We start from the raw sequence: 20914 nt of genomic DNA, 5'->3' as shown, positions 1-20914 counted from the left end.
AGATTGACGTGGAGGACAGGCAGGGTAATAAAGGGAGAGAGCTGTGAGGTGGAGGGCAAACAGCTGTGATTATTCACAATGTTTGCCGGTAATGTGTGTTTGGTATTTCTGATTTGGTGCCAGGTTTCAGATCTTTCAGCAGTAGTAAATGAAGAGACTGCAGCTGCTGATGTGAGAACTCTCAGAAGTTCGACATTGTTAACTGTTCCCAGTAATGAATCCAACAGCTGTTCACTAGGAGCTGACTGGAACACTGAGATTAATGGATCTTCTTCAAGTGGACAAGAAACTGCTTCAGGTGAGGAAGAACAGTGACTGAATCTTAATACTTTTAATCTTCCTTAAATAATGAGAAAAAAATATTGAAATAATAAAAAAATTGTAATGGTGAAATGGTCACAGCACTGCACATGGCATACAGGAACGGGAGTGTATTAGAGTGTAACGCACAGGCACTGTTTATGTACAGGAACAGGACTGTGTGAGAAGGTATAACACCGGTGCAGTTTATGGTAAGATTGTTTGTTAATCACAAGTAAGACTTACATTAACACTGTAATGAAGTTACAGTGAAAATTCCCCTAGTCGCCACGTACTGGTGCCTCTTCAGGTCAATGCACCCTAACCAGCATGTCTTTCAGGTATTTATGGGGAGATGCCCATAATTTGCTGATGATACAAAGATTGGAGGTGTAGTGGAGGAAGGTTTTCAAAGCTTGCAGAGGGATTTGGGCCAGCTAGAAAAATGGGCTGAAAAATGGCAAATGGAATTTAACACAGACAAGTGTGAGGTACTGCACTTTGGAAGGACAAACCAAAGTAGAACGTACAGGGTAAATGGTAGGACTCTGGAGAGTGCAGTTGAACAGAGGGATCTGGGAATACAGGTACAGAATTCCTTGAAAGTGTCGCCACAGGTGAATAGGGTTGTAAAGAGTGCTTTTGGTACATTGACCTTTATAAATCGGAGGATCGAGTATAAAAGTTGGAGTGTTATGGTAAGGTTATATAATCATGATGTGGGTATGCCAGCGTTGGACTGGCGTAAACACAGTAAAAAGTCTGACAACACCAGGTTTTAGTCCAACCGATTTATTTGATAATAGACTCACAAGCTTTCGGGGTTAGCCCCTTCGTCAGGTGGCCAGAACTCTGGCCAGAACTCTCCATTCACCTGACGAAGGGGCTAACCCCGAAAGCTTGTGAGTCTATTATCAAATAAATCGGTTGGACTAAAACCTGGTGTTGTTAGACTTTTTACAAGGTTATATAAGGCAATGGTGAGGCCGAATTTAGAGTATTGTGTACAGTTTTGGTCACCTAGTTACAGGAAGGATGTAAATAAGATTGAAAGAGTGCAGAGAAGGTTCACGAGGATGTTCCCGGGATTTGAGAAGCTGAGTTACAGAGAGAGATTGAATAGTTTAGGACTTTATTCCCTGGAGCGTAGAAGAATGAGGGGAGATTTGATAGAGGTGTATAAGATTTTGATGGGTATAGATAGAGTGAATGCAAGCAGGCTTTTTCCACTGAGGCGAGGGGAGAAAAAAACCAGAGGGCATGGGTTAAGGGTGAAAGGAGAAAAGTTTAAAGGGAATATTGGGGGGCATTCTTCATGCAGAGAGTGGTGGGAGTGTGGATTGAGCTGCCGGATAAAGTGGTAAATGTAGGGTCACTTTTAACATTTAAGAAAAACTTGGATGGGTTCATGGATGAGAGGGGTGTGGAGGGATATGGTCCAACTGCAGGTCAGTGGGACTAGACAAAAAATGGTTCGGCACAGACAAGTAGAGTCAAAAGGCCTGTTTCTGAGCTGTAATTGTCTATGGTTCTGTGGTTCAGACTGTGGGAGGAGAACGTGCAAACTATACACAGACAGAGATCCAAACCAGGAATCGAACCCGGGTCCCTGCGCTGTGAGGCAGCAGTGCTAACCACTGTGTCACTGTGCTGCCTCACACGTACAGAAAGAGGATTGTGTTAGAGTGCATGACACTTACACTGTTTATACACAGGAACAGGCTTGTATTAGAATGTATAACACTGGCACAGTTTATGTACAGGAATGAGATTATGTTACTGTGTGTAACACTGGAACTGTTTATACGCAGGAACAGGATTGTTTTCCAGTGTATAAGAACAAAGATCAAAGAAAATTACAGCACAGGAACAGGCCCTTCGGCTGTCCACGCCTGCACTGACCATGCTGCCCAACTTAACTAAAACCCCCTACCTTGCCAGGGACCATATCCTTCCATTCCCATCCTATACGTGTATTTGTCAAGACGCCCCTTAAAAGTCATTATCACATCTGCTTCCACAACTCCCCTGGCAGTGAGCTCCAGCACCCATGGATGACCTCAAATTTACCAACATTGTGCTCCATCTGCCAGACACTTGCCCACTCACTTAGACTATCTATATCCCTTTGCAAACTTTCAACATCCTCTGCACACTTTGCTCTGCCACCCATTTAGTGTCATCTGCAAATTTTGACACACTACATTTGGTCCCCAACTCCAAATCATCGGGTTCGATTCCTGGCTTGGATCTCTGTCTGTGTATAGTTTACACGTTCTCCTCCCACAGTCTGAACCACAAAACCATAGACAATTACAACTCAGAAACAGGCCTTTTGACTCTTCTTGTCTGTGCCGAACCATTTTTTGTCTAGTCCCACTGACCTGCACTTGGACCATATCCCTCCATACCCCTCTCATCCATGAACCCATCCAAGTTTCTCTTAAACGTTAAAAGTGACCCTACATTTACCACTTTATCCGGCAGCTCATTCCACACTCCCACCACTCTCTGCATGAAGAAATCGTAAACAATTGGGAATCTTTCAAACATCAACAAAGGGATACTGAAGAGGTAATAAGAAGTGCTAAGGTAAGATTGATGAGGGCAGGGCACTGGATGTTGTCTCCGTGGATTTCAGTAAGGCCTTTGACAAGGTCCCTCATGGCAGACTGGTGCAGAAGGTGAAGTCGCATGGGATCAGAGGTGAGCTGGCAAGGTGGATACAAAACTGGTTCAGTCAAAGAAGACAGAGGGTAGCAGTGGAAGGTGCGTTTCTGAATGGAGGGCTGTGACAAGTGGTGTTCCTCAGGGATCAGTGCTGGGACCTTTGCAGTTTGTAAGATATATATATGAATGATTTGGAGAAAAACGTAACTGGTTTGATCGGTAAGTTTGTGGATGACACAAAGATTTGTGGATAGAGATGAGGGCCATTAGAGGATACAGCAGATCAGTGGGAGACTTGGGCGGAGCCATGGCAGATGGCCGGTAACCCAGACAAATGTGAGGGAATGAATTTTGGAAGGTCTATAGGAAATATATAGTAAATGGCAGAACCCTTAAGAGTATTGATAGGCAGAGGGATCTGGATGTACAGGTAAACAGTTCACTGGAGAAGGTAATCAAGAAAGCACACGGCATGCTTATCTTCATTGGCTGGGGCATTGAGTTTAAAAATTGGCAAGTCATGTTGCAGCTTTTTAGAACCTTAGTGAGGTCACACTTGGAATATAGTGTTCAATTCTGGTCGCCACACCACCAGAATGATGTGGAGGCTTTGGAGAGGGTACAGAAAAGATTTACCAGGATGTTGCCTGGTATGGAGGACATCAGCTATGAGGAGAGATTGGAGAAACTTGGTTTGTTCTCACTGGAGCGCTGGAGGTTGAGGGGTGACCTGATAGAAATCTACAAGATTATGAGGAGCATAGACAGAGTGAATATTCAGAAGCTTTTTCCCAGGGTGGAAAATTCAATGACTTGGGGGCATAGGCTTAAGATGTGAGGGGCAAGGTTTAAAGGAGGTGCACGAGACAGATTTTTACGCAGAGAGTAGTGGGTGCCTGGAACTCGTTGCTGGGGGATGTAGTGGAAGCGGATACAGTAGTGACTTTTAAGGGGCATCTTGACAAGTACATGAATAGGATGGGAATAGAAGGACATAGTCCTCGGAAGGGTAGGGGGTTTTAGTTAAGTCAGGCAGCATGGTGGGTCCAGTCTTGGAGGGCTGAAGGGCCTGTTCCTGTGCTATAATTTACTTTGTTCTTTGTTCACTGGAGGGAGTGCAGATGGGGTGAGATTCACTTGGTTGATTCTGGAGTTGAGAGAGTTGGCTTTGAGAAGACACTGAGGAGACTGGGGCTATACTCACTGGAATTCAGAAGAATGAAGGGAGATCTTATAGAAACATATAACATTATGAAGGAAATTGATACGATAGAAGTAGGGAGGTTGTTGCCAGTGGCAGGCGAAACTAGACTAGGGGGCATAGCCTCAAAATAAGGGGAAGCAGATTTAGAACTGAGTTGAGGAGGAACTTCTTCACACAAAGGATTGTGAATCTGTGGAATTCCCTGCCCAGTGAAGCAGTTGAGGCTACCTCATTGAATGTTTTTAAGGCAAGGATAGATACATTTTTGAACAGTAAAGGAATTAAGGGTTATGGTGAGCAGGTGGGCAAGTGGAGCTGAGTCCACAAAAAGATCAGCCACGATCTTATAAGAACATAAGAACTAGGAGCAGGAGTAGGCCATCTGGTCCCTCGAGGTGCTCCGCCATTCAAGAAGATCATGGCTGAAGGGCCAGATGACCTACTCCTGCTCCTAGTTCTTATGTTCTTATGTTCAATCTTTCCAACCTGCCAGTGGCAATGTTTACATACAGGAAGAGTATTGTGTTACAGTGTATAACACTAGTAATGTTTATGTACAGAAACAGGATTGTGTTACAGTGTGTAACACTGACACTGTTTATATACAGGAACAGGATTGTGTTAAAGTGTGTAGCACTGGCAAATTTTAAATACAGGAACAGATTTCAGTTAGATTGTATAACAGTGTCTCTTTCTGTACATGAAAAGGATTGTGTTATAGTATAAAACACTGGCAAAGATTTGTGTTAGAGTGTATAACACTGGCACTGTTTATGTACAGGAACAGGATTGTGTTAGAGTGCATAACACTGGCACTGTTTATGTAGTGGGTATGCCGGCATTGGACTGGCGTAAACACAGTAAAAAGTCTGACAACACCAGGTTTTAGTCCAACCTATTTATTTGATAATATACTCACTAGCTTTCGGGGTTACCACCGAATCAGTAATCAGTAATCTCTAAACTGTCTGTGCTTTATATGCTCTGTCTGAGGCCAGAACTCTCCATTCACCTGACGAAGGGGGTAACCCCGAAAGCTAGTGAGTATATTATCAAATAAATAGGTTGGACTAAAACCTGGTGTTGTCAGACTTTTTACTGTTTATGTACAGAAACAGGTTTGTGTTCGAGTGCATAACACTGGCACTGTTTATGTACAGAAACAGGTTTGTGTCAGATGGCATAAAATTGGCACTGTTTATGTACAGAAAAAATATAACACTGACACTGTTTATACAGGAACAGGATCGCATTTGTGTGTATAACACTGGCACTGGTTATGTACTGCAACACTGGCAATCGAGTATAAAACACTGGCAAAGCTTATTTTCTGGAACAGGATTGTGTTAAAGTGTATTGATCTGGAAAGGTTTATATACAGGAACAAATTTGTGCTGCTTATGTAAAGGAACAGGATTTTGTTACAGTATAAAGATTTGTGTTAGATTGTACTAACTGGCATTAACCTGCATGGGTTCAATTCCCGTACCGGCTGAGGTAATTCACGTAGGACCCAACTTGTCAGCTTTGCCCCTTGCCTGAGGTGTGGTGATCCTCAGGTTAAAGCATCACCAATCAGCATCCCCTTTAATATAGGAACGTTTGCCTCTCTTCGCTCTTTACATTACCACTGTCCCAGTCTTCATTCAGCTAATTAAAGTCCCCATTAAAACTGCTCTATAATGTTTGCATCTCCGTGTAATTTCCCTGCAGACTCATTACTCTACATCCTTCTCACTAGCTGGGGGCTATAGCCTACACCGAGCAATGTAATTGTTCTTTATATTCTTTAGCTTTAGCCAAATTGATTCTGTCCTCGAACACTCTGGGACCTTCTCTTTCTCCAGCACTGAAATGATTCCCTTAACAATACCACACTCTCCTCTTTTCCTTCCTGTCCTACTGCTTCTGAACATCTTGTACCCAGAAAGATTTATCCCCCAGTCTTGCCCTTCCTTGTGTCAGGTCTCTGATAACACCACCACATCACATTTCTATAATACAATCTGCTCCTGTAACTCTCCAGTCTTATTCATGGGATGTTGCTGTCACTGGCTAAACCAGCTTTTATTAACCATCCCGGGTTCCATTCCTGGCTTGAGTTACTGTCTGTGTGGAGTTTGCACATTCTCCCTATGTCTGAACGGATTTCCTTTTAGGTGGATTGGCCATGCTAAATTGCCAGTTAGTGTCAAGAAGACTTGAGTGTATAACACTGGCACTGTTTATGCAGTAAACGCAGTAACCATGCAGTAACGATGGGGATAGGGCCTGGGTGAGATTGTTGTCAGTGTAGGCTCAATAGACCGAATGGCCTCCTTCTGCACTGTAGGGATTCTCGGGGGGGGGGGGAGCGTGGAGGAGAGGTAGTCAAAGCAAATACAACAGTGACTTTTAAGGGGCATCTGGACAAATACATGAATAGGATGGGAATAGAGGGATATGGTCCCTGAAAGGATAGGAGGTTTTAGTTAAGTCAGGAAGCATGGTCGGTGCAGGCTTAGAGGGCCAAAGGGCCTGTTCCTGTGCTGTAACTTTCTTTGTTCTTTGTGATGGTTGGCCTTGCAAAGGTGGTGTTTAGATGCCTTCTGGAACTGCTGGGTGTAGGTACACTCAAGGTGCTCTTAGGGATGGAATTCCAGGATTTTGACCCAGTGACAATGAAGGAATGGCAACTCTTTCTACCCTTCCCGCTCCCTCAGAAAAGCAGCCAGCATGTGGAGAAGTGATAGCCTCGTGGTATTGTTGTTAGACTATTAATCCAGAAACTTAGCTAATGTTCTGGTGACCTGGGTTCGAGTCTCACCAGGGCAGCTGTTGGAATTTGAATTCAATACAAAATATCTGGAATTAAGAATGCTCTGATGATCATGAAGTCATTGTCAATTGTTGGAAAAGCCGATCTGATTCACTAATGTTCCTTACGGAAGGAAATCTTCCGTCCTTACCCGGTCTTGCCTATATGTGACTCCAGAGCCTGAGCAACATAGTTGACTCTCAACTGCCCTGGGACAACTAGGGATGGGCAATAAATACTGGCCAGCCAGCGATGCCCATGTCCCATGAATTAATAAAACAAAATCAAGGACCCCATATACCCGGACATTCTCTCTTCCACCTTCTTATATCAGGAAAAAGATACAGAAGTCTGAGGTCATATACCGACCAACTCCAGAACAGCTGCTTCCCTGTTACCATCAGACTTTGAGTGGACTTCATATTAAGTTGATCTTTTTCTATACCCTAGCTATGACTGCAATACTACATTCTGCACTCTCTCCTTCTCTATGAACAGTACTTTGTCTATATAGCGTGCAAGAAACAATACTTATCACTGCATACTATTACATGTGACAAGAAAGCAAATCAAATCAAAAAAAAAGAAAGAATCTGCTGCTCTTGTCCTTCTGGATGGCAGTGGTCATGAGTTTGGAAAGCACTGCCTAAGGATCCTTGGTGAGTTTTTTCAGTGTATCTTTCAGACGGTACATATTGCGTCAGTGGTGAAGGGTGTGAATGTTGTGGAAGGGGTAGCAGTCAAGTGGACTGTTTTGTCCTGGATGGTGTCAAGTTTCTTGAGTGTTGTTGGAGCTGCATTCATTCAAGCAAGTGGGGAGTATTACATCACACTCCTGACTTGTAGAAGGTGGACAGGCTTCAGGAGTCAGGACGTGAGTTACTCTCCACAGAATTCCCAGACTCTGACCTGTTCTTGTAGCCACTGTGTTTATGTGGCTAGTCCAATTGAATTCCTGGTCAATTGTGATCCCCCAGGATGTTGATGGAGAACGGTTTGTAATGGATTCATGTGAGGTACTGGATAGTCTGTCTATAATTAACATTGATAAAGCACTGGTACCAGATGAGATACACCTATGGAAGGTGAGGGAATTGAAAGTGAAATTTGCAGAGGCATTGACTGTAATTTTTCTGTCATTCTGAGTCTCCGGGGTTGGGCCAGATAACTAGAGAATTATATATCATAGAATCATAGAAAAACTACAGCACAAACAGGCCCTTCAGTCCACAAGTTGTGCCGATCATATCTCTACCTACTAGGCTTACCTATTGCCCTCAATCCTATTAAGTCCCATGTACTCATCCAGAAGTCTCTTAAAAGACCCCAACGAGTTTGTCTCCACCACCACCGACGGGAGCGGACTCCACTCACTCACCACTCTCTGAGTGAAAAACTTGCCCCTGACCTCTCCTCTGTACTTACTCCCCAGCTCCTTAAACCTGTGTCCTATGATCAAATCTATGGCACAGAAACAGGCCCTTCAGCCCAAACTGGTCAATGCCACCCAAAAAGCCCACCTAAGCTCAGCCCATATTCCTGCATTTGGCCCATATCCCTCTAACCTTTCCTTTTCCAAATGCTTTTAAATATTGTCAATGTCGCTGCCTCAACACTTCCTCCGGCAGCCCATTCCACATACGTACCACCCTCTGTGTAAAAAAGTTGCTCCTCAGGTTCCCATTAATTCTTTCCCCTCTTAACTTAAACCTATCCCCTCTAGTTCCCTATTCCCCAGCCCTGGGGAAAAGACTGAATGCATTCACTGTATCCATGCCGCTCATGATCTTATACACCTCTATAAGAGCACCCCTCAGTCTCCTATGCTCCAAACAAAAAAGTCCTAGCCTCTCCCTATAACTCAGTCCCTTGAGTCCTGGCAATATCCTTATAAATCTCTTCTGCCCTCTCTCCAGTTTAATAACATCCTTCTGAGAGCAAGTGACCAAAACTGAACACAATATTTTGGAGACATGGATAGAGCAGGGACAGGAATGGTTGTTGCAGGTTCCGGGGTTCAGATGTTTCAGTCAGAGCAGAGAAGGTGGTAGAAGAGGGGGACGCGTGGCATTGTTAGTTAAGGACAGTATTACGGTGGCAGAAAGGACATTTGATGTGGACCTGTCCATTGAGATAGTATGGGCTGAGATTAGAAACAGGAAAGGGGAGGTCACCCTTTTGGGAGTTTTTTATAGGCCTCCGAAAAGTTCCAGAGATGTAGAGGAAAGGATTGCAAAGATGACCCTGGATAGGTGCGAAGGTAACAGTGTAGTTGTTATGGGGGACTTTAACTTTACAAATATTGATTGGAAATGCTATAGTTCAAGTACGTTAGAGGGGTCAGTTTTTGTCCAATGTGTGCAGGAAGGTTTCATGACGCAGTATGTAGATCGGCCAACAAGAGGTGAGGCTACATTGGATTTGGTACTGGGTAATGGACCAGACCAGGTGTTAGACTTGAAGGTAGGTGAGCACTTTGGTGATAGTGACCACAATTCGGTTACGTTTACCTCAGTGGTGGAAAGGGATAGGCATATACCGAAGGGCAGAAGTTACAGCTGGGGGAAAGGTAATTATGAGGCTATTAGGTGAGATTTAGGATACATAGGGTGGAGTAGGAAATTGCGGGGGCTGGGAACATCTGAAATGTGGAGCTTATTCAAGGAGCAGCTACTGCGAGTCCTTGATAAATATGTACCTGTCAGGCAGGAAGGAAGTGGTCGAGCGAGGGAACCGTGATGTACTAAGGAAGTTGAATCTCTGGTGAAGAGGAAGAAGGAGGCTTATGTAAAGATGAGACATGAAGGCTCAGTTAGGGCACTGGAGAGTTACAAATTAGCTAGGAAGGAGCTAAAGAGAGTTAAGAAGAGCTAGAAGAGGACATGAGAAGACTTTGGCGGATAGATCAAGGAGAACCCTAAAGCTTTCTATAGGTATGTCAAGAATAAAAGATTGGTTAGGGCAAGATTAGGGCCAGTCAGAGACAGCACTGGGAAGTTGTGCGTGAAGCCTGAAGAGATAGGAGAGGCACTGAATGAGTATTTTTCGACACTATTTACGCAGGAAAAAGTCAGTGTGGTCGAGGAGAATACTGCGATACCAGATAGTAGACTAGACGGGATTGAGGTACATAAGGAGGAGGTGTTAGCAATTCTTGAGAGTATGAAAATAGATAAGTCCCCTGGGCCGGATGGGATTTACCCTAGGATTCTCTGGGAGGCTAGGGAGGAGATTGCAGAGCCTTTGGCTTTGATCTTCATGTCGTCATTGGCTACAGGTATAGTGCCGGAAGACTGGAGGATAGCAAATGTTGTCCCCTTGTTCAAGAAGGGGAGTAGAGACCATCCTGGGAATTATAGACCGGTGAGCCTTACTTCTGTTGTGGGCAAAGTTTTGGAAAGAATGATAAGGGATAGGATTTATAATCATCTAGAGAGAAATAAATTGATTAGGGATAGTCAACACGGTTTTGTGAAGAGTAGGTTGTGCCTCACAAACCTTATCGAGTTTTTTGAGAAGGTGACCAAAGAGATGGATAAGGGTGAGGCCATTGATGTGGTGTATATGGATTTTAGCAAAGCGTTTGATAAAGTTCCCCATGGTAGGCTATTGCAGAAAATGCAGATGCATGGGATTGAGGGTGATTTAGCAGTTTGGATCAGGAATTGGCCAGCTGATAGAAGGCAGAGGGTGGTGGTTGATGGGAAATATTCAACCTAGAGTTCAGTTACAAGTGGTGTACCTCAGGGATCTGTTTTGGGGCCACTGCTGTTTGTCATTTTTATAAATGACCTAGATGAGGGTACAGAAGGATGGATTAGTAAATTTGCTGATGACACCAAAGCCGGAGGAGTTGTAGACAGTGAGGATGGATGTTACAGTTTGCAGAGGGACATAGACAAGCTGCAGAGCTGGGCCGAGAGGTGGCAAATGGAGTTTAATGTGGAAAAGTGTGAGGTGATTCACTTTGGTAAGAGTAACAGGAGTACAGAATATAGGGCTAATGGAAGGACTCTTAGTTGTGTTGACGAGTAGAGAGATCTCGGTGTACATGTGCATAGATCCCTGAAAGTTGGCACCCAGGTTGATAAGGTTGTTAAGAAGGCGTACGGTGTGTTAGCTTTTATTGGTAGAGGGATTGAATTTCGGGGCCGTGAGGTCATGTTGCAATGTACAAAACTCTGGCGCGGCTGCACTTAGAGTATTGCGTACAGTTCTGGTCGCCACATTATGGGAAGGATGTGAAGGCATTGGAAAGGGTGCAGAGGAGGTTTACCAGGATGTTGCCTGGTATGGTGGGAAGGTCTTATGAGGAAAGGCTGAGGGACTTGAGGTTATTTTTATTAGAGAGAAGAAGGTTACGAGGTGACCTATTTGAGGCATACAAGAAGATCAGAGAGTTAGATAGGGTGGACAGTGAGAGCCTTTTTCCTCAGATGGTGATGGCTAACACGAGGGGACATAGCTTTAAATTAAGGGGTGGTAGTTATAGGATGGATGTCAGAGGTAGGTTCTTTACTCAGAAGGTAGTAAGGTCTTGGAATGCCCTGCCTGCAGCAGTTGTGGACTCGCCAAGTTTAAGGGCGTTCAAACGGTCAGTGGATAGGCATATGGATAACATTGGAATAGTTCAGGTTAGAGGGTCATTAGATTGGTTCCACTGGTCGGTGCAATATCGAGGGCCGAAGGGCCTGTACTGCGCTGTTCTATATCCATGTGTGGCCTCACCAATGTCCTGTACAACTGCAACATAACTTCCCAACTTCTGAACTCAGTGCCCTGACCGATGAAGGCCAGCATGCCAAAAGCCTTCTTCACTGCCCTATCTACCTGTGACTCCACCTTCAGAGAACAGTGCACCTGAACTCCAAGGTCCCTCTGTTCCATGATACTCTCTAAGGTCCCTAAGGTCCTACCATTCACTATTAAAAACTACCTTGATTTGGCTTTCCAAAATGCAACTCCATTTGCCATTTCTTGGTCCACTTCCCCAGCTGATCAAGATCCTGCTGCAATGTTTGATAACTTTCCTCACTATCTACAATACCACCTATTTCAATGTCATCTGCAAACTTACTGATTATGCCTTGCACATTTGAATCCAATTGAAACAGATAACAAATAGCAATGGGCCCAGCACTGACCCCTGAGGCACACCACCAGTCTCAGGCCTCCGATCTGACAAGCCAATTTGCCAGCTGTCCCTGGATTCCATGTGATCTAACCTTCCAGAGCAGCCTACCGTGTGGAACTTTACCACCCTTCCCTCATCAACCTTCCTGATCACTTCATCAAAGAATACTAACAAATTTGTAAGGCATGATTTCCATGCACAAAACCTTGCTGACTACTCCTAATCAAACCCTATCTTTCCAAATTCCTGCATATCTTATCCCTCAGAATCCTCTCCAGTAACTTACCAACCACAGATGTTAGGCTTAGTAGTCTATAATTCCCAGGTTTTTCTTCGCAGTCCTTCTTTTAAACAAGCGCACAACATTTGCTACCCTTCAGCCTTCTGGTATCTGATCCATGGCTAACAATGATGCAAATATCTCACCCAGGGCTTCGCAATTTCTTCTGTAGCCTCACATGGTGTTCTTGTATGTACTTGGTCAGAGCCAGGAGATTTATCCACCTTCACACATTTTAATATGTCCAACACCTTCTCTAGCTGTCCCCAAAATATCACCATTAATTTTCCCAGGTTCCCAAGTCTTAATGTCTTTCTGCACGTAAAAGTAGAGGAGAAATATTCATTGAGAACCTCAAACATAAGAACATAAGAACATAAGAAATAGGAGCAGGAGTAGGCCATCTAGCCCTTCGAGCCTGCCCCGCCATTCAATAAGATCATGGCTGATCTGTCGTGGCTCAGTTCCACATTCCCGCCCTCTCCCCATAACCCTTAATCCCCTCGCTTATCAAAAACCCATCAACCCGCGTCTTAAAAATATTTAGCGAGGCAGCCTCCACCACTTCAACGGGCAGAGAATTCCAGAGGTTCACCACCCTTTGCGTCAAGAAGTTCCTCCTCATCTCCGTTCTAAACCGCCTCCCCCTTATTTTGAGGCTGTGCCCCATCGTCCTACTGTCCTTTCTGAGTGGGAAGAGTCTCTCCACCTCTATCCTATCCATCCCATTCATCATCTTATATGTCTCAATGAGATCTCCCCTCATTCTTCTAAACTCTAATGAGTACAAGCCTAGTTTATTCAGCCTCTCCTCATAGCTCAACCCCCTCAACTCCGGTGTCAGCCTAGTAAACCTCCTCTGCGCTCCCTCCAAGGCCAAAATATCCTTGCATAAGTGCGGCGACCAAAACTGCACACAGTACTCCAGCTGCGGCCTCACCAATGCCCTATATAGCTGCAGCAAGACCTCCCTACTTTTATATTCAATCCCCTTCGCTATGAAGGCCAGCATCCCATTAGCCTTCCTGCACCTGCAGGCTGGGTTTTTGCGACTCATGCACAAGGACCCCGAGGCCCGAGGTCCCTCTGCACTGTCGCCTGCTGCAGTTTTTCGCCACGTAAGTAATAGTCCTTCCGACCATTATTCCTACCAAAGTGGACCACCTCGCAGTTGCCAACATTAAATTCCATTTGCCAGTTCCTGGCCCATTCGCCCAGCCTATCTAGATCCTTCTGCAGACTCTCCACACCCTCCGCGCAATTTGCCGTTCCACCAATCTTGGTGTCATCAGCAAATTTCGACACCATACACTCGGTTCCCTCCTCCAGATCATCTATATAAATGGTAAATAGCTGAGGCCCCAGCACCGACCCCTGGGGCACTGCACTAGTCACCAACCGCCAATCCGAATAGCACCCATTAACCCTCACTCTCTGCCTCCTATTTGACAACCAATCCTCTATCCACGCTAACACCCTACCCCCAACTCATTGCCCCCTTACCTTCTGCAATAACCTCTTGTGAGGTACCTTGTCAAACGCCTTCTGAAAATCAAGAAAGTCCACATCCACCGGCTCTCCTCTATCCACCACCCTAGACACATCCTCATAGAACTCCAATAAATTTATCAGACACGACTTCCCCTTAATGAAACCGTGCTGCATCTGCTATATCAAGCAATTCCCCTCAAGATGCCTCGCTATTTCCTCCTTGATGACGGATTCTAACATTTTACCTACAACAGACGTTAAACTAACCGGCCTATAATTCCCTACCTTTTGCCTGCCACCCTTCTTAAACAACGGCGTAACATTAGCCGTTTTCCAATCTTCCGGCACTTCCCCGGAATCCAGCGACGTTTGGAAAATAACCACCAAGGCATCCACTATCACCTCCGCCATTTCTTTCAGAACCCTCGGATGCATTCCATCCGGTCCTGGCGACTTGTCCACAATCAGTCCCTCCAGTCTGCCGAGCACCGCCTCTCTCGTAACAGTAATGTCATTGAGACCCTCCAGTCCTACCACCTTGCCATCTCTAACACCCGGCAAATTATTCACGTCCTCCTCCGTGAAGACCGAAACAAAAAAGTTATTCAAGACCTCAGCCATTTCCCCATCCCCTACCACTAAGTCCCCCCTCTCATCCTCTAAGGGTCCAACGTTCACCCTAGCCAGCCTCTTCCTTTTTATATATTTATAAAAACTCTTGCTATCCTTTTTTATATTAAGCGCTTGCCCAGCTTCATAGTTTCTCCTACCCTCCTTTATCAACTTCTTTGTCAATCTTTGTTGACATTTAAACCTCTCCCAATCCTCTTCTCGCCCACTACTCTTAGCTACTCTAAACGCCTCCGCTTTTAATTTAACACTTTCCTTCACCTCCTTCGTTATCCACGGCTTATTACCTCTCCTCCTACAGTCCTTTTTAACGATCGGAATAAATTTCTGCTGAGCACCAAGAAAGATCTCCTTAAAGATCCTCCACTGTTCCTCAGCAGACCTACCTCCCAACGCGCTCCCCGAGTCAACATTCGCCAATTCTTCTCTCATCCTACCGTACTCCCCTCTGTTCAAACAAAGGACGCGTGTCCGGGAACCCACTTTCTCCTCCTCCATCTGCACCAGAAACTCCTCCATACAATGATCTCTCTCCCCAAGAGGACCCTTCACCACAAGGTCCCTAATTCTACCCGCCTCATTACATAACACGAGATCCAAGATAGCTCGCTCCCTCGTCGGCTCCAACACACACTGTTCAAGGAAACTATCCCGGCAGCATTCCAAGAACTCCTCCTCGAGCCCACCGCGTCCAACATGGGTCGACCAATCAATATGTAGATTGAAATCCCCCATAATTATCGCTGTTCCATTCCTGCATGCCCCACTTATTTACGCGTTAACAGCCCGCCCCACCTCCAGATCATTATTTGGGGGCCGATAGACGACACCCACCAGCGTCTTCCTCCCTTTGCTGTTCCTAATCTCCACCCACAACGATTCCACTTTCTGCTCTTTGGTTCCTATATCATCCCTTGCTACCACCCTGATGCTATCCTTAATCAGCAGAGCTACGCACCCCCCTTTTTCCTCCCGCCTACCCTTCCTAAACACTTGATACCCCTGGACATTCAGCTCCCAGTCCCTGTCACCTTGCAGCCACGTCTCTGTAATGGCCACCAGATCATATCCATTTGTGCTGATCTGCGCCACCAGCTCATCCACTTTATTCCGAATGCTTCGTGCATTCAGATAAAGTGCCTTCATCCCAGCCTTCACCTGGACCCTATCTGATGTAACGCCACCAACCATACTCATGCCCCCTACTCCCTTTTTATTATTGGGACCTCCTCGGCCTCTTCCCTTACCTGTACCCTCTCCTTAACTTTAGACCCCGTAATGTCACCTAACCTTGCACCTCCCCCCCCTCCCCGACCCAGTTAGTTTAAAGCCCTGTCTACAGTCCTATTTACACGATTCGCCAGGACTCTGGTCCCAGCACGGTTCAGACCAACCCCATCCCACCCGAACAGGTCCCACCTACCCCGATACTGATGCCAATGCCCCATAAATTCAAACCCATTCCTCCCACACCAATCCCTGAGCCACCCATTCACTTCCTTAATCTTATCAACCTCTGCAGCCCAGATGCGATATCCCGTACCCGAGCACCAGGCAGACAACACACCCTTGTGTGCACTTTGTCATTGTGACAAAGGACAGTGTCAATACCCTTAACCACACTATCCCCAATTACTACTACGTTCCTTATCACCTTCTCTTTGCCTATGTCCTGCGTCTGCATCACTGTACTGTGTGCAGTTTGCTCACCAACCTCACCTCCCTCGTTCTCGTCCACACTGGAAGCAAGAACCTCAAACCTGTTATGCAGATTGAGAGGCTGAGGCATCTGCTCCCCACCCTCCTTCCTCCGGTCCCCACCCTCCTTCCTCCGGTCCCCACCCTCCTTCCTCCGGTCCCCACCCTCCTTCCTCCGGTCCCCACCCTCCTTCCTCCGGTCCCCACCCTCCTTCCTCTGGTCCCCACCCTCCTTCCTCTGCTCCCCACCCTCCTTCCTCTGCTCAGCAGCCCCCTCTTGTTCCTGACCCTTAGAGTTAGTCAGTCTAGGGGCGGTGGATGTCACTTGCACCCCATTGACAATGACACCCTGTCTCCCCCTGATGAGCGCCAGTATCTGAAGCTCAGAGGCCAGCTCATCTACCTTGAGCTGGAGCTCCTCTAGCAACCTGCACTTACTGCAGACATGGTCACTGGGAAGGACCCTGGGGTCCACCAGCTCCCACATCATACAGAAACAACACATCACATACCCCTCCATTATTCACTTTTTCCCCCAAGCCTTTTTGCTCCTAAGCCCTAGTAGCTCACTCTGCTTCCCTCTCACTCCGCTGCCTGCTCTGACGCTGCCCGCTGTCTACACCAGGCCTCCTTTTAAACCTGGCGCTGTTTTAAAGCCTGCCCCCCCACAACTCCCTGCTGTCCACTCCCTTAGAATTCTTAAAGCGGTAGATACAAAAAGCCCGCCAAAATGCTTTTAAATGATTTAAACAGTTAGAACATAGAACACTAAAGCACAAACAGGCCCTTCGGCCCACGAGTTGCGCCGATCACATCAACACCTACCAATCTATAGACCTATCTATAACCCCCAATCCCATCAAACCCCATATACTCATCCAGAAGTCTTTTAAAAGACCCCAGCGAGTTCGCCTCCACCACCACTGACGGCAGCCGATTCCATTCACTCACCACCCTCTGAGTGAAAAACTTACCCCTAACATCACTTCTGTTCTTTCCTCCCCGCACCTTAAATCTGTGTCCTCTCGTAGCGACCATTTCAACCCGGGGAAACAGCCTCTGAGAATCCACCCTATCTATTCCTCTCAACATTTTATAAACTTCTATCAGGTCGCCTCTCAACCTACGTCTCTCCAGGGAGAAGAGACCCAGCTCCCTCAACCTAACTTCATAAGGCATGCCTCCCAGTCCAGGCAACATCCTTGTAAATCTCCTCTGTACCCTTTCAATAGCTTCTACGTCTTTCCTATAGTGAGGCGACCAGAACTGCGCACAGTACTCCAAATGAGGCCTGACAAGGGTCTTATAAAGTTGCAGCATTACCTCCCGACTCCTAAACTCAATCCTTCAATTAATGAAGGCCAGTACACTATACGCCTTCTTGACCACCTCTTCCACCTGCGAGGCCAATTTAAGAGTCCTGTGGACCCGGACCCCAAGATCCTTCTGCTCTTCAACACTACTAAGACTCCTGCCCTTGATAGTGTACTCGTTCATCCCGTTGGTTCTGCCAAAATGGACGACTACGCATTTATCCGCGTTGAAGTCCATCTGCCACTTCTCCGCCCAGTCCTGCATCCTATTTATGTCCTGCTGCAACTTTTGACATCCTTCCAGACCATCCACAACACCACCGACCTTCGTGTCATCAGCAAACTTACTTACCCATCCCTCCACTTCCTCATCCAGGTCATTTATGAAAATGACAAACAGCAAGGGTCCTAGAACAGATCCCTGGGGCACTCCACTGGTGACTGACCTCCATTCAGAAAAAGACCCATCCACGACCACTCTCTGCCTTCTGCAGGCAAGCCAGTTCTGGATCCACAAGGCCAAAGGCCCTTGGATCCCATGCCCTCTCACTTTCTCAAGAAGTCTTGCATGGGGGACCTTATCAAACGCCTTGCTGAAGTCCATGTACACCACGTCCACGGCACTTCCTTCGTCAATGTGTTCAGTCACATTATCGAAGAACTCAACTAGGCTCGTAAGGTACGACCTACCCTTGACAAATCCATGCTGACTATTCCTGATCATGTCAAACCTCTCCAAATGCTCGTAAATCTTGTCCCTTAGAAGCCTCTCCATCAGCTTACCAACCACTGAGGTCAGACATAAGAACATAAGAAATAGGAGCAGGAGTAGGCCATCCAGCCCTTCGAGCCTGCCCCGCCATTCAATAAGATCATGGCTGATCTGTCGCTGATCAGTTCCACTTTCCCGCCCTCTCCCCATAACCCTTAATCCCCTCTCCTATCAAAAACCCATCAACCCGCGTCTTAAAAATATTTAGCGAGGCAGCCTCCACCACTTCAACGGGCAGAGAATTCCAGAGATTCACCACCCTTTGAGTGAAGAAGTTCCTCCTCAACTCCGTTCTAAACCACCACCCTTTTATCTTGAGGCTGTGCCCCCTAGTCCTATTGTCTTTTTTGAGCGGGAAGAGTCTTTCCACCTCACCGGTCGGTAATTTCCCGGGCTATCTCTGTTCCCTTTCTTGAAAATAGGGACTACATCCGCAATCCTCCAATCTTCCGGAACCTCTCCCGTCTCCATTGACGACGCAAAGATCATCGCCAGGGGCTCTGCAATCACTTCCCTTGCCTCCCACAGTATCCTGGGGTATATCCCATCTGGTCCCGGCGACTTATCTATCTTGATAGAATTCAAAAGTTCTAACACATCCTCCACCTTAATATCCACAAACTCAATCTTTTCCATCTGCTGCAAATCCGTAGCAAAATCTCCCAGATCAGCTTCCACCGTGAATACTGAGGCAAAGTACTCATTAAGCACCTCTGCCATTTCTTCCGGTTTCACACAGACCTTTCCCCCTTCACCTTTTATAGGTCCTATCCCTTCTCTTCTCATCCTTTTACCTTTTACATATTTATAGAAGGCCTTGGGATTCTCCTTAATCTTACCCGCCAAGGTCTTCTCATGACCCCTTCTGGCTCTCCTAATTTCCCTTTTAAGCTCCTTTCTACAGTCCTTATACTCCTCAAGATCCTTAACCTCTCCTAGTTCCCTGAACCTTTTGTACACCTTCCCTTTCCTCCTGACTAGGTTCACCACAGCCTTCGTGCACCACGGTTCCCGCGACCTACCAAAAACCCCCTTGTCTCATCGGAACGTTGTCATGCATAGCTCCAGACAAACATTCCTTGAATATCCGCCACCTTCCTTCGGTACTTTTCCCTAAGAACGCCTCCTTCCAGTTTATTTGTCCAAGTAACTTCCTGACTTCTTCGTATCTCCCCTTACTCCAGACAAACACCTTCCTAGCCTGCCTGATCCTATCTCGTTCCAATGCAATTGTGAAGGAGATAGAATTATGGTCACCATTCCCAAGATGCTCTCCTACCGAGAGATCCATCACCTGCCCTGGTTCATTTGCCAGTACCAGGTCAAGTACAGCCTCTCCCCTCGTAGGCTTATCCACATACTGTGTCAGGAAACCTTCCTGAACACACCTAACAAACTCCTCCCCATCCAAACCCCTTACCCTAGGGATATTCCAGTCGATGTTTGGGAAATTGAAGTCTCCCATCACGACAACTCTGTTATTAATACATCTCTCCAGAATCTGTTTCCCTATCTGCACTTCAACTTCCCTGTCACTATTGGGTGGCCTATAGAATACACCCAGCAAAGTTTTCGACCCTTTGCTGTTCGTAACTTCCACCCACAGAGACTCTGTAGATAGTCCCTCCACGGCATCCTCTTTCTCTGCAGCCATGACACTGTCCCTGATCAACAGTGCCACTCCACCACCTCTTCTGCCATCCTCCCTGTCCTTCCTGAAGAATCTGAAACCTGGCACCTGAAGTACCCAGTCCTGTCTCTGAGACATCCAAGTCTCCGTAATGGCCACCACATCACAATCCCAAGCAGCAATCCGCGCCCTAAGCTCATCTACCTGATTCACTACACTCCTTGCATTAAAATATATACACTTCAGCCCCTCAGTCTGGGCATTTCCCTTCTCCACCCCCTGTCTAACCTCCCTCCCATTCGGCCTGCGGTCCTCCCCTACCTGGGAGCTAACCTCCTCCGTCCCAGTTTCCCCATCACAATTCCCTCCCCCCATCCTTTCTTGTTCTACAAGGTAAGTTCTTACTACGAAAGTGCTTTAAACTTATTTAAACAACCCCTGCTGATTCATACATGTGTGCCCACTTTTGTCCTTGAGGGGTTCTGTTCTCTCTCTAGTTATTCTTTTTCCTTTAATATACTTAAAGAATCCCTTTGGATTCACTTTAATCCTCTCAGCCAAAGCAATCTCATGCCCTCTATTTGCCGTCCTTCTTGAGTATACTCCTTTATCCCCTGTACACCTCCAAGGAATCCCGTGATTTCAGCTGCTTGTGCCTGAGCCATGCCTCCTTTTTCCTGGCCAAAACCTCACTATAACTTGTCATCCAGGATTCCCTACTCCTGCCAGCTTTGCCCTTCACCCTAACAGGAACATATGGACTCTGAACTCTAGCTATTTCACTTCTAAAGGCCCCTCACTTGCCGGAGGTCACTTTGCCCTCAAACAGCTATTCCAATCAACCCTTGCAAACTCCTGTCTAATTCCGTCAAAGTCCGCCTTGCCCCAATTTAGAACTTGTACCTGTGGACAAGTTTTCTTCCTTTCCATAACTATTTTAGAATTAATAACTCTGGCCACTGGTCCCCCACTGCCATCTCAGTCACTCACCCTTT

The 20914-nt window shown here is 46.3% G+C and overlaps 1 protein-coding gene across 1 annotated transcript in view; it reads left to right on the top strand.

Moving 5' to 3' along the window:
• The first annotated feature begins 243 nt into the window (after window positions 1-243).
• Window positions 244-20914, top strand: part of LOC145348451 (zinc metalloproteinase-disintegrin-like protein H4 subunit A) — a 123735-nt gene continuing 103064 nt past the window's right edge. The window contains exon 1 of the mRNA XM_080196647.1: window positions 244-298. The gene's annotated coding sequence lies outside the window, so the exon portion shown is untranslated. The remainder of the gene's footprint in view (window positions 299-20914) is intronic.

The sequence above is a fragment of the Carcharhinus amblyrhynchos genome, chromosome 1 (assembly GCF_965287045.1).
Source record: "Carcharhinus amblyrhynchos chromosome 1, sCarAmb.v2.hapA, whole genome shotgun sequence".
NCBI lineage: Eukaryota > Metazoa > Chordata > Chondrichthyes > Carcharhiniformes > Carcharhinidae > Carcharhinus > Carcharhinus amblyrhynchos.
This window is presented reverse-complemented; position numbering and strand designations above follow the sequence as displayed.